This window comes from Theropithecus gelada, chromosome 6 (genome assembly GCF_003255815.1).
Source record: "Theropithecus gelada isolate Dixy chromosome 6, Tgel_1.0, whole genome shotgun sequence".
Classification (NCBI taxonomy): Eukaryota; Metazoa; Chordata; class Mammalia; order Primates; family Cercopithecidae; genus Theropithecus; species Theropithecus gelada.
The window spans coordinates 22399196-22412042 of NC_037673.1; the positions used below are offsets into that span (position 1 = coordinate 22399196).

General features: G+C 33.0%; 1 protein-coding gene across 4 annotated transcripts in view; it reads right to left on the minus strand.

Annotated features, from left to right (window-relative positions):
- Positions 1-12847, minus strand: part of CDH12 (cadherin 12) — a 1140321-nt gene that overhangs the window by 679412 nt on the left and 448062 nt on the right. For 2 of the 4 annotated variants that reach the window (XM_025388387.1, XM_025388392.1), the window contains one exon: positions 3785-3879. The exons of the other annotated variants lie outside the window; for them this stretch is intronic. The gene's annotated coding sequence lies outside the window, so the exon portion shown is untranslated. The remainder of the gene's footprint in view (positions 1-3784; positions 3880-12847) is intronic. 4 annotated transcript variants of the gene reach the window in all.

Consider the following 12847-nt stretch of genomic DNA (forward strand, 5'->3'; position numbering starts at 1 on the left):
CTTTCTGCAACCCCATCAAAAAGTGGGCAAAGGATATGAACAGACATTTCTCAAAAGAAGACATTCATACAGCCAACAGACACATGAAAAAATGCTCATCATCACTGGCCATCAGAGAAATGCAAATCAAAACCACAATGAGATACCATCTCACACCAGTTAGAATGGCGATCATTAAAAAGTCAGGAAACAACAGGTGCTGGAGAGGATGTGGAGAAATAGGAACACTTTTACACTGTTGGTGGGAATGTAAACTAGTTCAACCATTATGGAAAACAGTATGGCGATTCCTCAAGGATTTAGAACTAGATGTACCATATGACCCAGCCATCCCATTACTGGGGATATACCCAAAGGATTATAAATCATGCTGCTATAAAGACACATGCACATGTATGTTTATTGTGGCACTATTCACAATAGCAAAGACTTGGAATCAACCCAAATGTTCATCAGTGACAGACTGGATTAAGAAAATGTGGCACATATACACCATGGAATACTATGCAGCCATAAAAAAGGATGAGTTTGTGTCCTTCGTAGGGACATGGATGCAGCTGGAAACCATCATTCTCAGCAAACTATCACAAGAACAGAAAACCAAACACCGCATGTTCTCACTCATAGGTGGGAACTGAACAATGAGATCACTTGGACTTGGGAAGGGGAACATCACACACCGGGGCCTATCATGGGGAGGGAGGAGGGGGCAGGGATTGCACTGGGAGTTATACCTGATGTAAATGACGAGTTGATGGGTGCTGACGAGTTGATGGGTGCAGCACAGCAACATGGCACAAGTATACATATGTAACAAACCTGCACGTTATGCACATGTACCCTAGAACTTAAAGTATAATAATAATTAATTAATTAATTAATTAAAAACAAAAAAAAGATCTTTCTGGTGATGTCTCCAAAGAAAATGAAGAACAAGTTACTGTAAACTGTAAGAAAGCAGATCCTTGCTGTAAAGTAGCCGATACTTTAGCTGAATTATATTCTACTATTGGGTAGAAAGCAAGACTTGCAAGGTTAAACTTGAATATATAGCTGAGAAAGTTTCAAGTGAGGTGTTGAGGGTGAAGTATGGTTTTCCCTTGTTCCTTATAGTAAAATATAAAAGAAAAGAGATAAACTGAAGATGAAACTGCTATGTGAGAAGGAAGCAGCACTTGATGGGGTGGAAGATTCTTAGCCTATCTACATTGCAAAGGATGGAAGAATTAGGAATTTCACTGTTGGAGGAGCAAATTCCAAAGAGAGGGTCAAGGGTATGACTGAACAAACTTTTGTTGAAAAAATTAGGTGTGTGATCCATGGATCCAATCAATCATCTTAGGAGAAGCCAGAAATAGAAATGGAGTTATTTCAGAAATGCACAACCATTTTCTAATGCTGCAGACCACTTCATACACAGTAGACCCACAATGTTTTTGAAAATGTTATATAAGCATAAACATTGGCAGCTTGGATTGAAAGAAAAAGAGATGTGATGGAAAGAAGAAAGACAAACAATCTTCTGGAATGTCAAAGGAAGAAATTTCGCTGATAAAATAACTCAGCCGAAAATGTGCAAACCTTTAAATAAAGAAGAAATAACTACTCGGGTGCTGAAGGCAGTGTAGCCACTGCCAAGCGTGGAGGAGTGAGGCATGGACTGCATTCTCCCAGAAAGGACCAACCCTGCTGGTAAGTAGATTTCAGACTTACAGTCTCTGAAACTGTGAGAGAATGATTTTCTTTTGTTTTAAGACACCCATTGTGCGATAATTATTATGGCAATCCTAGGAAACTGACATATGTGGGTGCAACAACCCTTGAGAAGTGTAAATAACATCATCATGGTCACACAATTATTGGGTAATAAAGTCAGCTTTTGCACCCAAGGAGTCTGCTCCAGAGAATTAATCAATTAATGCAGTATCTCATGGGACATATTACTTTTTTAGAAAGTTCAAAATATAATTATGGACTGAAGAGATAATTGATTGATTCATTTAGTTTGTGGTCATTCCTATCAATGTTCTCCAGATACAGAATTTTCAGGCAACCACAATCCCTGCAGGAACTGTAGTATGAATGTGACCAGTATACAAACCATAATATTTAAGACCAGAACCAAAGTATCACCAATGAAAGATTGCAGAGCAACCTCAATCATAAATGGCACTACCTTAATAGAATTAACATGAACACAGCCATGTGAAGACCAAGAAGCAGGAGACCATGAGTTTGCCATTTTCAACTTTTTCGGTGCTAGTATAAAATAAGAAATTGAGAAATGTGTTGCAGTAGTAAGATATTATATTTGAGGCTTAGGTATCTGCAATTGTACTGAGTCAATCACTAGAGGATTATGCTAGGTATATGAGTAACCTCACCAAGATTTTTTAAAATGACCATCATTATGCAATTAAATTATACAATTAAATATAATACAGTAATATATAATATTTGACTATATTATTTTACCATATGATGCATATATAGTAATAATACCTTCCTGATGTGTTAAGTTCTAGTTGGGGAATGCTAAAATTGAACAAAATTGAGGATTAAGGAGCAATTGTATTTTTCACCATTATAAAAGCAATTATTATCAGACATATTTGTATGTAATATGCAATCTGTGCTAGCAAACATTAGGAAGTTCTATATCAATTGCCTTAAAAAAAATACATATTTTATAATTTTACACACACACACACAATTTTTTTTTTTTTTTTTTTTTTTGAGGTCTGGCCATCTAAATCCCTCATTTTGAACTGAGGAAAATCAAAGCACAAACTCACCTATTTAGATTAGGGTAAAATTTTGCTTAGAATAAAAATTCCTGATTTTCTTTTTAGTTCTTCTTTCCAATATACTCTACAGTCCTATACATTTTGTAGGCTACAAGCTCCAGAATTCACTTTAGTGATACAAAAGATAAACTTGGCTTAATATTTACAATTTATCTTATCCTTGTCATCAAGAAGTCTGCCATTTTTTTGTTGTTTTCTTAGCTAACATTCATAAAAGCAGCATCAAAGAAGGATATTAATGTGTAGAAAAATGTTCTTACATACTTGCCTAAATTATGTATTTGATTAAAACTGCTATAACAGCCATGCCTTTCTAACCAGTAAAATGAATCTCATGCATCAAAGTAATGACTAGACCTTTAACTTGATATATTGTAAGCTACAATACCTGTAGAAATGAGTGAGAAAAGAATAATTACAAAGGAAGTATGTGTTCGAGGAAACAACTTTTGCAATTAGAGGCCTGCATTTAAGGAATGCCAGTGTTTCTGTGTTTCCCCTGGATATTCTTGGTAACTAGCACAGTGTTGTAACAATTTTAAGACATTACAGATTAACATATATGACCATGAGAATTTATCTATGAGGAACATTTTAAAATTAGCGACTCTTCATGGTTTTATATGTATATTCAAAACATAGCAATCAACTGGGCGTGGTGGCTCACGCCTATAATCCCATTTCTTTGGGAGGCCAAAGCAGGTGGATCACCTGAGGTTAGGAGTTCGAGACCAGCCTGGCCAACATGGCAAAACCCAATCTCTACTATAAATACAAAATTTAGCTAGGTGTGGTGGTGGGCGCCTGTAATCTCAGCTACTCGGGAGACTGAGGCAGGAGAATGGCTTAAACCCAGGGGGCAGAGGCTGCAGTGAGCCGAGATCATGCCACTTCACTCCAGTCTGGCTGAAAGAGTGAAACTGTCTCAAAAATTTTTTTTTAAAGGAAGAAAAAAATGTAACAATCAATTTACTTACAAGTTAGAGGCAATTTATTTTCTAAGGCAGGCTTATGTATCTTAAATTGTTTTGACCTCCACAGTAATTTGATTCTATAGCATTGGACATCAATGCTGAAAACTATGTTTAAAAAATGCTTTAAGAATATGCAAGACTTTCTGGATTCTGTACATCATTAATTCAGCCTTCTCAGAATATTTGGTTGACACATCTCTATGAAACTTTGAAATCTCTCACATATTATAATTCATAACCAAAGGAGAGTTCTCTAAACAAAATTCTATCAGACCAAAGATAGTAACTCTGTGGAAAAAATAAAAAAGCTCACATTCTAATCAGCATTGCCTAAGATAGAGAAAATGGTAGGCAGAATGAGAAATAAAATGGTTTAAACAATAAATTTAGTTCCAATCATTCAATGTGACTTAATGGTGACAGAATAGAGTCAACTGCATTAAACAAACCGACCTGGTGGATCATAAGTTTCTAAATACAAGAGCAAAGCCAGCACTGTAATGACATTTGTTATTACAGTCATCCCTCAGGATCTGTGGGGGACTTGGTTCCAGGACCTCCTACAGATACCAAGATTCACAGATGTTCAAGTTCCTAATATAAAATGGCATAGTATTTGCATATAGCCTACACACATCTTCCCATATACATTAAATCATCTCTAGATTACTTATAATGCATAAAACAATGCAAATGCTATGTAAATAGTAGTTATATTGGATTGTTTAGGAAATAATGACAAGTAAAAATGTTTGTACATATTCATTACGGATGCAATGTTTTAAAGCATATATTCAGTCTATGATTAAATATATTCAATTCAATATTGGTTGAATCCATAGGTGCAGAATCCACAGATACAGAGGATAGATTATATTTATATTCTAGTTACAGATTATAAAATGCTTTTATAAGCATAATCTCTTTTTAACTTTAATCATTACAACCACATTTTTAGGTTGGAAAGTCAAGGACTCTTTTTGCTATTATTGAAATGAAAACAACTTTTAGGGATGGAGGGACTCAATTAATATTTAGCTGAACTGCAATGATGAGAGTCATCATTCAATACTAGGTATCGTCAGTTCTGTAATCTCTTTGCTACCCTAACTTGCAGTCATTGACATGATAATGCAGCCTGCATGATATTAAAGGTAAACTAATCAATTGTATTCCTGAGCTACAGTTTACAGGAATATATTTGAAAGGGCTATAATATTTGTGATTTTTTAATCTAGGAATTTGTTTTAAACTGATAACTTCTCTCAAAATATTACCTTTTCCACCAGATAAAAAATATATTATTCTTTCACCAGAAAGAAGAAAAGATATTATTTTCCCTAAAAGGTAACAGATTTTTGAAAAGCCAATTACATGCAAAAACAATGATCCTAAGTATGTGGTAATACAGATAAATTTCATTATCTGTTTGTTGAGTGTGGATTTTTCAGATTGTTCAAAAAAACCTCTTTGAAAAGTACACTTAAAAGGAACCATACGCATCACAGTTGAAAGAATCCATACTTGTAATGAACTAATACCAAGTATATGAGTATAGGCCTTCAGAAAATAAAGCAACATATTTATACAAACTCATAATGAGAGAGGAAGCAGCAAATACGAAAGAATATAAATCAGATCAAATACATTATTTTATTTATACTTGGCTATGGTCACTTACCTAATTCTAAGTAATGAGAAATTGAATACTTTGGTTTCAATTCTGTTCTTTTTTAGTGTTTGTCACTAGAAAAAAAATTGAACCTGGATCTCTAAGTAAAATTGTACATCAATCTACACATTATATCCAACAGCCTATTCATATTTCCCTTGAAGGTACCATTGACATCTCAAACTCAAAAATTATCATTTGAATTAATTATTCACCATGTCTCTAAAGAACGTCTTCTCCTATGATTGCATATTTTAATGAGAGGCACTACTATGATTCATCCAATTTCCTAAACTACAATTCTGTGTGGCCTCCTTTGATTTCTTCTCCTCCCGTATTAGTCATAGCCAAGATATTACCAAATTCTATCTTCAATTGTTCTCAATAATTTAGAATCCACTTCACTTTCTCCACCAAATTATTATGTCAGTTAATACTATTACCATATCCTGTTTAAGTTACTAATCTTCCCCAGCTCTAAGCTTTCTAATACTCTGTAATTATTTCTGCACTCTACAGTAAAAAAATGATTTTTTTTGAATCCCAAGTTGATCATAGTGCTGCCTAATTAAATCCTTTTTATCTTTCCCCATGGCTGTCTGCGTTAGCCTGACATACTTTAAGCTTACCTGTCATCATCTTTCACCAGCTACCTCCATCTTCCTGAACTCATAATGAGTTTAGGAGGAGTTAAACTGTTTGCACACTACACCTAAGCAGTGAAAAAACCACTAGTTTGTTCAAGTCCTTTGGGAATATATTTTCATTTATAATTCTCATCTCTTCTCTTCTGTTACTTTATTTACACCCAAACAATTACCTGTCCTTTCTTTCATAAACCTTCATTTTCTCTGTCTAGATTAGACTCCGCATCTGATTAGACTACCTGTTCAATTATACTTTCATCTAGGATGCTCTTTTATGTTTCCTTAGAACTTACTGTACTGTGTAGAAATAGCCTATTGCCTTCTCTATCTCTCAACAAGACTGTGAGTTTTGGGGTGGTACACAGTAAGTTTTTGACAGTCACCACATTCTCAAAATCTTCCCATTTCAGTCACTTTATTTTTAGTTTTCATAAAGTTTTGAGTGTAAAGTCTCATTAATCACCGGCATCAACAGTCATATGGACTAGGTGGATCCCTATCTTTAACAATGAAGCACTGGTCAGCAAAACCTATGGCAAAATGATGTGTTTTCCACTTTTATCTCTATTTATAAAAGCTGTGGTTAAACAAGATAGATTATTAAAGTCAACAAATCATAGATACTTAGAGTTTCAGAGACAATTGCTTTTAGGAGTGGGGGTTATTGAAATCGATGTGTCTGACACTATATAATGAGGGCTAACCTGACACAAAAGGATCCTAAATAAGTGTCCTCTTTCTCTGTCCTTATTTTTCAAAATAGTTGAACCAATGTAGGTCAACTAGCCAATCTGCATGTTTTTCTTTGTCAAACTCAGTTTCAAGACATTCTTCAAAATATCTGGCAACCTTATGACCAGGAGCAACAGAAGCAATCTGGAAACTTCAACTCACTGCCAAGTAAACATTGAAAAATTCAAAAATGCATATTATATCATCTATTTATATATGCATGTTATTATTTTTATACTATTTATACATTATCTGTAATTATAAATTACATATATAGTACACATGCATTATATAAATATATTAATTGCATATGCATTATGTGTGCATGTGTAAATGTGCATGAATGTATTATAGCCCACATGACTAAATTAGACTCAATATCACTTAAGTCAAAACACCTGGAAAAAAATAGATTCTACCACATTTTAAAGAACTAAAATAATAAAATCAATTATACTAATAAAGCAATTATTCTATCTTCGCTTTATTTCCCCCCTACAATGGTGGACAATTTTGTTTCCAATGAATAATTTAGTGAATTTTTTTGCAGAAGATAATTAATGCTTTCTGAATATTTCCTATCAGTATTCTACAATAAGCCATATTGACTTCCCTATCACCATAAGCATTAAACCATATGCTGTAGGCTAGAATATTTACATTAGTATCTTAATAAAAAAGTTTCAGAAAACTACCTACATATACAGCAAAATACATCCTTAGGGATCCCCTGAAAATATTTAAAGGTATCTTTTGTGCAAGGAAAATACGATAGTAAAAGTCTCGTATGTAAGTTTTTAAAGAGTTAGAGCATACTCTTAGCACTCTCGTCTTGGTATTAAAGGCTTCCATAAGATCCAAGCCTCTTTGACATTTAAAATTGTATTTTTATTCTCCTCTTAGAGAAACTGCTTACATATGGTTTCACCTGTATTTTTAAGTCTTCTTATCTGAGGTATACACTTGTATTACAGAATGTTTCTAAGGTCTGAGTGCATATACAAAGAGTATCTATAAATTAAAAATATAATAAAATAAAAAGAGAAAGATACCCCATATTTCAATTATTCTTATTTATTATTTCCCCAATTCAAAACCAATAGAAAATTAGCTTATTTTCAAAGTTTAGGATATCACATATTATTTGGTTTGGTATACCATATTATATTGATTTGAAAAACATACAGCATAACACTAGAATCATAATACTTTTCTCTTTCTTGTCACAAAAATCCATGTTAACAACCAATGGTGAGGCTCTTTCTTCTGCTTTAATAATGATATAATTTTCTTCTATGTTATAATTGAGGACTAAGCTATTGATTCTACTCAATGTTTCTTCTACAAAATTAATATAATTTCAGTGGTGTGATGAGATACTGAAACAGAACAAAGAAGCTTAATTGTTTTGGAGAAAAGGATAGGCTAAAGCCTTCTTACCACTCCTACCCCATGGCTAGTGGTCAGCCTGAGCATGGTGTTAATAAAGGTTTTGAGGCTGAGGTGTGGAAGTTCTGGGGAAGGGTGTCTGGATCAATTAGTGTTTTTTTTTACAGCTTGAAGTTAAATGCTTAGATTACCCACTACAGGGTGGCATTATAAAAGTGCAGACGATGATTACTACTTTATAAACATGATGATAATAGAAATTATTTTTTATTTTTTCTCACTAGTTTAATTAAAATAGATTTTGATTTTATTGTGAATAGTAAAAATGACAGGATAAAAAGCCTGCATGTTATTTTGTTGGGACTCAGAGAACAATACCTCAAAATGAAAGCCACAGAAGCAAAAGTTTATCTCTGACCTTCTCCTGCCCTCCTGTCTCTCAGTTCCATTCTCCCCCAAGGATAGGAACAGAAACCAAAATCCTTCTTCCCCAAGGTGGGTCATAAAAAGCAGAATCCCTTTTCCCCAGAGCCAGCCATAAAATCTAACAATATTACTCTAACATTCCCTCTGCCTTTCTTTGTAAAAACTGGCCATAAAAAATTATCTGACCTATCTTGTTTGACTGTACGTCATAAGACTTCCATTCCAGAGAAGGTCCTGCCCCAGACTCACAAAGAAGAAATGCCACTGAGAGAGGCCAAGAAGAATCTGCACAGAAAGGCTTTGCTAGGTTTCCCCACTCACAGCATTAGATCATATCCTTTCTGTCCAATCATACTTCTACTTGACTATCTATATTTTGTTGATCCTAAGTATAAAAATAGACAATTTCCCCTGTATATTTTGATCTTTATTCTGAAGTCTCTCATTTATACATATTAAATAAATTTGCATGCTTTTTCTCTAATTAATCTGCCTTTTGCAAGTTGATTTTTCAGCAAACCTTCAGAGGGCCAATTCCTCTTGGCCCTTTCAATTCCAATCAAGAATATAATGCTAGACGTGAAGATGATATTTTTAAAAACACATGTTTGGGATACAGAAGAGATTTTGTATGTTAAATTTTATGCAAACAAATTCTGAGATAGAAGAGACATTCTAAAGCAGGAGAGACAGCAGCTGACCCAGTGAAGGCTGGGGGAAGGAGTGGCAAAGAAACCTGCGTTTCTAGTTGGCCAAGGTTATGAGAACAATGAAATAGTTTTAAAAAAAAGAAATAAAAGTGAGTCTAACATATGAAAAAAGATGGAATTTAGAGGACAAAGAACATAATTTTTGGTATAATTGCACCCTATAAAAAGGAATGTTGACATTTCTGATTGTAAAGTATGTAGAGATAAATTGGTCAGGTATATACAAAGATATATAATGGAAATAAAATCAAGATATAAAATAGAAAAGAAGATAGAAAAGGAAAAATCAACATAATGAGTTTATTTCATCTATAAAAATCCATTTATAAATTAAAAACATATGAAATATATTACATAGTATAAAACTGGCTAATATTAAATTCAATACGGACAACCTATAATCCAGGGACTATATAGTATTGCTAATTATTATAATACATCAAGCAGACAGGAATCATCATTTTAATTTTATAGATGATAAACTGAGGTTCCCTGAAGTCATTTACTTAAATAGTATGATTAGTAAATGGTAGGAAAGAGGCTTCACACCTTATTCTTTCTGAGAGTCCATGAGATCTGCAGATCTTCATGGTAAACTTCATCATGTGATTTTCAATCATAAATAAACCTTCATAAGGATACTTCAGTCAGCACAATTTGAGCTCAAAAGATTAAAGCTATTTCACTATATTTCAACATTATATTTCCCCAGAGGACAATTTAAGAAAAATACATAAGCTGTAGTAATCAAACCAATGAAATTGATTGAATTATATCATTGAAGAGTGTATTTATTTTTTAACTCACATAGTTTTGACCCAGAATTTTTGTTGATATATTTTAGAAATCTAGACAAGACAGCTTTAATTGATGTTACACTTTAATACAAGAGCCCTGGTTCTTATATAGCTTCCCAGAAAATAATCATTTTAGAGGATAGGTTTGTGTGAATTTTTACGAATACTTCAGAGACTGCCTCATCAATTTCTCTGTTGGTTTGATGACTAAATTTGATTAACTGGATAAAGATTTAATTCTATTTTCTCAGTTGCAATGTTTTGGTTTTCTTCTCTAAAGGCATTCCACTTATTCAGTTTGTAAATGAAAATAGAATATACAAGTTAATGTACAACGTGCTTTTAAAGCACAATTGTTTCTAACTAAAAAATGTATTCCTACACCATCATGGGTAGACAGACAGAAATTTCACAGACAGACATCTGTCAAATTTTGATCATCTTTCCAAGAAAATAGCAGTATTCATATGATCATTGTCTTCCTGCCTTTATAACGCATAACAAGCAGCTAGCTTCCACCATTCTAATTCCAGTAGAGGTAAAAACATATTGCTGGGTTTTAAGATGAATGTCAATCATCATATTCACATGATATTACTATAAAAAACATACATTACTCAGCCTGTGTCCATCTGCTATAAGTCAACTGAATTAGATTTCAAAGTTCTACTGCAATTCAGAAGTGTTTGCATGTCTTTCGGTTTCTTTTATAGGACCACACACAGTTAACCATTACAGTTAATCATTATTAGAATGTCATTCTGAATAGGGCTATAGCACACAAAAATGGTGAATAAAAACCCACCCACCTCTAAAACATAAGCTAAACACTTTTTCCTTATCAAAACAGTTGTTATTTTATTGTTTATAAATATCATTATTTATAGGTACTGTCTGTATTACATGACTTTAATCACAATCACAAGAAGGATTGTGTATATGTCATATACATTATTGAGGAGGAAACTGTGGCAGAGTTAAATGAAGGAAAAGTCATGTAATATAAAAAGATGCTTAATATTGAGGTGAGACGGCCATGGGCACACTTAGGCAATAACCCTATATAAACAAGCATCCATGTTTTAATCTTTTCTTTGAGGAAATAATGTACCTTTTTATGGCAAAGGACATTTTCTCCATCTGTGCTTTATACTCCTATTCTTTACTCTGCAGGGATTCTGCTCCATCTGTAATTCAGTCTATTGTATTTTTAATATTTCCCTTTTTCTGCCTGTTTCCATCAAAATATTAAAATAGTTGATGTTCATTCATCATCAGAATAATCCTCCTTCTAGCCTACATTACTATGGAATCAGCTATCATTGTCTTTCACTAATATCTCTTTGTCTTTCATTCACAATATCTCTTGTAGAAAGTTAAATATGTCATTGCTTTTGCTATTATTCAATATTCCATTCAACGTTTTACGTGCTTAAATTCGTTTTCTATTCCTGTCCAGTTCCCACACTGAGAAAAGTTTAAGGGTAGAGATACAGAGGTAGAGATACAGATTTGAGAATCATCAAAATTTAAATGATTTTTGCAGCTATGTGAGGGAAAGACCATCTCCCAGGGAAAATGTATGGCATGACAAGTCCAAAGGGGAAAAGTAGCTCAAAATGCATTAGAATTTAAGAACAAAGGCAAAGACGATGAATAAACATGACTAGAAGATTTATAAGAAAACGAGGACAGAGTGCTAGGGAAAATAGTGAGAGATCAGAATAACAACAGGAAAGAGTGAACAAAAGTCGAAAATGCCACAAAACTGGTAAGTAATTTTGACTATACCAACATGAAAGTTATGAGTGACTATTTTTACAGAGGTATCTGTGGAAGGGTAGGGGTCGAAGTAAAATTATATTGCTTTGAAAAGCGAATAAATGGGCAGTGAGGATGCAGACATAATATTTTCATAGTTCTATTTCAACAAATCTGGCTGTGCTGAAAAGCTGCAGAAAAATAGCTATGGCATATGGGCTTAAGGCAAAATTATGTTTTAAAATAATAGCATTTTTTCACATTAGCATAGCATATAGACACCCATACACATAGAAAGTTTATTCACATTACCTTATCAGCTTTCTGCTATTTTATTTACTTTTTCTTCCCCGTTTTTCAATTTGTTAATTTTTCTCAGAGTTTTTTGATAACTTAATGCCACTATTTTGGAAAAATAATTCAAATGGAATCTAAGTTTTCTGTTCTTCACACATAACATTGAATGCCCTTTCTCTTTCTCTTTATACATCACTAATATTTTATACTTTTTGCTTTTCAAAAACTTTTAAATAAAAATTTTCTTCAGGCTGATTATTAATTACTATTAGTCCCAAAATTCAAACAAAATAATTTATACTCAGATAATTTATGTGCATAATTTATGTGAGTACCTAACTGAACATATTTCACATTTATATGTTTTGTTTCAAATTGAAAATATTTGAGCTAATTCCATAGGCAAGAATACCTAGAATTAAAACTCAATTGAGGTCTGCAAATATAAGTCTAAATAATCAAAAGAAATATTTTTTTAAATGAATATATGTGAAATCAATTTGTCCATCTGGTTCTGCACTTACTTACTTATCAGAAAGATTCAAAATGATATTTAGACATATGATATTAACCTCTATCAATTACTCTTTTAATGATAGGAGAACTTCCTTTGTTCAAACTCTTGAAATATTTTG